Genomic DNA, 5377 nt, shown 5'->3' with positions numbered 1-5377 from the left:
ACCCCCCTAAAGAAGTGAAAATTTGGAATTATCTTGAAAATGCTATTGTATTGTATTTGACCTACATAAACTAACCCAATAACAAATCTATGTTAAAAAAAAAAATGTTGAGTTATCATGAAAAGGGTGAGAGATACGCGAAAACTGACAACATTTTCAGAGATTTTGTATAGGGGGGTGGACCTCAGCCACTATAAATTAACCCAACAAAAAGATTTTCAAAAGGAAAAAATAAATATTGTGAATTATCTCGAAAACTATGGGACATACAAAAAAATTAATAATAAATAAAGTTCGTATTAATATTGAAGAAACTTGACACATATTCTGATTTCCGGATAACACTGAAATATACACGAAAACATAAGATTTTATAGATTTTCTAGCACACTTTCCAAAAAACCCAGTTCCGTCCCAGGTTTGGACCTATACTTTTTCCGAAAAAACTGGGGCATACCTGGTTTTTTCGATAAGTGTCCTAATTGTGTTAGGCGGACGGCTTGAAAGTGATTAAAAGTTGTATCAAAATTAAAGTTTATATATACGCCTGGATTTGAAAGGAATCAAAATTAAGTTTGGATTGGTTTCCTATTCACTCGGATAAAGGGAAAGTTTGTTTCCGATTGGAGGAATGACAAATTGCTTCAGATTGTTTTGAATTAATTCGAATTAGTCCGAATTTAAGAAAAATCATAAATACTTACAAAATATCTCAAATGACAAAAACACGCGCTCGCTAGCGCGCGATCGGTCTTCTTACAACAAGACGTAATGAGGTCGCAATAAAGACGTTCTAATCTAGTCCCATAAAGTATATCTTAAAGATGTTCTCAGTACGGCTTAAGGATGTCTTTAAAAGTTCATATGTCTGGCATTTCGTCGTCTTAAGGATGTCTTGAAAGGATATCCTGGGGACAAGGTCTTAAGGATGTCCCTAGCACATCTTTGAAGCGTCTTGTATAAGATTATCATTATTCGAAATCAACCCAAATTCAAAGTATTTCTATATTTTTCTCTCACAAGACTTGAATGCTTAAATAGTCTGAAATATTTAAAAAAACTGATTGAGACTTAATTTTTAAGATTTATTTTTTAAAGTTCAACTTAGAAATATTTCGGCTATGAGATTTCTCTAAGTTTTATCGTGAAAATATGAACAAACCCAAAAACATCCTCTAGAGTAAGCCGGAAACTGTTCTAAAAGTGGAAAAACTGTTTTATCATAAATTTGTAAATTACACGGAGACACCATCAAGACACCATAAAGACACCATGAATCATGTCTATTTTTAGAACAATGATGAGTCCCTTACTAGGATTACCTCAAAAACTATAATATAGCGGATACATTACGATTTGAATTAGGAAATTCTGCTAAATTAAAAGAATCAAATTTCTGTAATGAAGTACTTTTGAGGACTGCGCGTGCACGCCGACGAATTTCAGTTTGCGCATCTCGTCCTAGTCGTACAACGACTTTTCGGCAGTGTTGCTCGTTGTCGCCAGGCTGTGGTCAATCAATGCTTTAGAAGTGCAGACCTAGAATCGACGGTGGTTCGATCAAACGAGCCCGCAGGTTTTTAAGATAAGTTAATAGATGCTTGTGGTTATATCCACATGATTTGTAGATAATGTAATTAAAAAACTTAATAAATTGAAAAAACAAAAAAAAATACATAAATAATTACCGAAATAATTATTTATATATTTCTGCTTGTGTTTCTGTTGCTTTTTTCATAAAAACGTATTTTAAGGAAAAACGAAATATGATGGAAGTATGTTTGAAAGCAGTTTTCATTTAAATTTTGTAATCATTTTCGACATCAATTTTCTTTTTAGCAGGTTCCTTTCTCAAAATATTACCCTGTTTTTATGGTAATGATACAGAAGGTACCGCTACCTCTTTTAGTTTTCATTTGTGTACTGCAACGATATTCACCAGGTCGAAAATAATGACAAGAAATTAGGTATCAGCTCTCAAACAGTTCTTAATGGGTTAGGTTGCACGTGTGCTGACGTTCGGAAAACAATGCAGGAGTAAGAGAGATAGATCAAACTTTGGCCCCTGAGCGACGTGTAGGGGTGGAAAGTACTACAGAGCCATCTAACGAGCCCGCAAAACAGGATCAAAGTATGTGTCTTCACGGTTGCCTATATTAGTGACCACAGCCTGGTTGCTGCCAGGTCGCACAGTCGTCCGTGTGGAAATAATTCCTGGCAGGCTGGAATTATCCTAGCGCCAGTACTGGATTATTCGTGGCTGTCTGCTCCCGCCGAATTAGATTGGCGCTATCTATACCTACTAGATAGAAAAATCCATCACGCAGTTCTATGTAGATCCACTAATGTCGCTAGCCAGAATCTGACATCACATTAATATAAAAATTCCGTCTAAAATCTATCTTGGCTCTAGAAAGTACTTATATTTGAACTTTGCAAAAGAAGGCTTCATTTAAAAACTAATTAATAACAGATAAGAAATTACATTTATTGCAGTGCTCAAATGAAAGGAAATAGAAGAAATAAAGTTGCCTATCTTGCCAGTGCTGTCTCATAGTGCAGATTTGTTAAATTAATTCATCACTAACAAGTAAGTATCGATTGATCTGACGCACTATACATTGCTTATTAGTAAAATATCGAATGAAAGACAAAACTAATATAAAAAATTGTTGCTGAATAAAGACATTTTATCGCTACATTTTCTAGGAAAGTAATTTTCCTTTTCGTATGACATGTATCCAGTACTCATGTACATTAAAATGACATATTTCCTAATCTCAAATATTATGCAGTGCTACCAACAGCACTCAACTTTCATCATGCAATGCAATTTTGAAACTGCTACCAAAAAAGTTTGCAACAATAACCGGAACCAGATTGCAAGAATCAGATGTTCGCCATACCGCCATTCAGTGTTTCAGAAACGTTTCGTTTCGCGACCACGAGGTTTAAAGTTTTCCAGATTCTTTTTCGACATAAGCGACGTAAGGGCATTGGAATCAAGACGCAACCTCAAAACTGGATTTTCTCATTTCACTGCATAAATACTAGAATTACTGTTTTTCTCGATGATCAGGACTTACTCCTCTTTTCAATTAAATCTTTATTCCGAGTAGAACCTTGGCTAATTCCAATAGTTTAGTATGAGGTGTTTTTTTCATTCTAACCCCAGCATTTGAAAAAAAACGTCTCACATAAAAGCTATTGAAATTAACCAATTTTTCACTCCGAATAAAAATTTGATTCAATGCAGGAATAGGCCCTAATGATTTAAAAATATGTAATTCTAGTATTTATGGAGTAAAATAAGAATTCAATTCTGAGGTTGGCTTCTGGTTCCAAAACATTTTCTTTTTTATCAATAATATTTTGAAACATTTTTTCAAAAAAGCACATACGATCTATATTTCATTTTTATTATAGAAATCTGGAATTTGTTCATATTCTCAATGTAGCTCATAGTGCTTTTATGTCAGGAATGATTTAATTATAAAAATTAGTATTGAATATGCAATCTAGGTCGCATCTAGATCTACTAGATTTTACCAGATTCACCAGAACGCGCCAGTACCGCTGCACAGTGTGCCAGGAGACCCGGTTTCGTGGCCAAAAGTCGGAAAACATATAGAAATGTACAACAATGGATTGCAAGGACACTAATATATGGTTTTCGAAGGTGCTGATTCCGAATCTGATGTCAGAATTCCAAAAAACAAAATGGCGAATCCAATATGACGGAGCCTAATTTCAAAAAATCATTGGATCCACTCAAAAAGTGGTATGCAGGGGTTTTAGAGGGCGCTGAATGCAAATCCGAAGTCAGGATTTAAAAAAATGGCGGATTTAATATGGCGGACATTCAACACGAAAAATTATTGGATATACTTGGAAAGTGGTATCTAAGGTTCTTTGAGGGCGCTGATTGCGAATCTGATGACAGAATTTAAGAAAACAAAATGGCTGATCCAATATGGCGGACGATAATTTCAAAAAATTATTGGATTCACTCAAAAAGTGATATCTAAGGGTTTTTGGAGGCTCTGACTCCGAATCTGGAGCCGAAATTTCGAAAAACTAAACGTACTTGATTCTATTGAGTCCCCTTGCCCCTCACTATTCGGGGTGCTTGAGTTAAGTGAGTCCCCTTGCCTCTCACTACTCGGGGTACTTGATTTGAGTGAGTCCCCTTGCCTCTCACACTTTCAAATGGTATTTGCTTACAAATTGTCGTGAGTTCCATCTCCCTCTTCATCGGTCAATTCAATTTCGTCTAGCAGAATTTCAGTTTCTGAAAGATCAGCCTCTTCATCTTCTCGATCTGTTATATCGGAACTGGATGTTGCGTCTTCTAGTATCACATTTACTTGAGGCGCAGCGAGTAAAACTCTGACATTTTCGGAAATGGGCAAAAATTTCTTCTTCTGAAGTCAAGTACTGATTTTTGCAGATTTCCGCCGCTTTGAGCGATCAGATTTCTCATGAAATTCTAGGCTTGGAAGACCAAGATGAGAAGATGTTAGATGTTCTCGCTCAGTTTTCATGGTCAATAAAACTGGAAATTCGGAATTCAACTATTCTGCATTTTTCGTCTCAAACTTATCCATGATCCTCCTCGCAGCTTTGTATTTTTCAGAGCGTCTACTTTTGAGAGCTCTCAAAGAGGCTTTTAATCTCTCAGCATCTGCACTTTCAATGTTATTGACATTCAATTCCATTTTTGATCAAATGTAGAAAACAGTTGTTTCTACATTATCAGTTTTGAGGAGTTCTCCAAGAACTTCCCTTTTAGTGAATTTCGTCATTTTATATGACAAAATGTTGAAATATGGAACACAATATTGGAACGACAGTGACAAACAGAGAGAAGAGAAAAGAATAATTTGTTAACTTATTCAGAAAGTTTCTATATTGAACATGTATATATTTTATACATCAATTATGTTCATTAATATTTTATTAATATCTACGCTCGGAATGTGGACGGAAAGCGGATTGCCGAAACAAGTGAGTTCGCACGTCCTCGTTGATGCGGCTAGGAAAACAAATGAAGTTAAGCCAGTAGCAGCGCAACGCTCTACACGCCATGGCATGGTCATGCGCGGCCATGTATATATACTATAAGCAGCGAAACAAATGAAAAGTAGTAAAAAGTAGCACACCTATGCTCAAGTGCACATCCTAAGGAAGACATTCATATATTTTAGAACTCAATATGTTGTATTATGTCATGTTATGAGCAATCGGAAGCAGGTGCTCTGCTGTATAATCTTGGTCTACATTCACTAATAATATGATTGTATTAAATTGCAATTGACAATTCCAGATTCAATTGACTTCAGAGAAAGTTTACACTTTGATTAATAAAATAAATGTA

Source organism: Belonocnema kinseyi, chromosome 5 (genome assembly GCF_010883055.1).
Source record: "Belonocnema kinseyi isolate 2016_QV_RU_SX_M_011 chromosome 5, B_treatae_v1, whole genome shotgun sequence".
In the NCBI taxonomy this organism is placed as follows: domain Eukaryota; kingdom Metazoa; phylum Arthropoda; class Insecta; order Hymenoptera; family Cynipidae; genus Belonocnema; species Belonocnema kinseyi.
Note: the sequence above shows the minus strand (reverse complement) of the source record.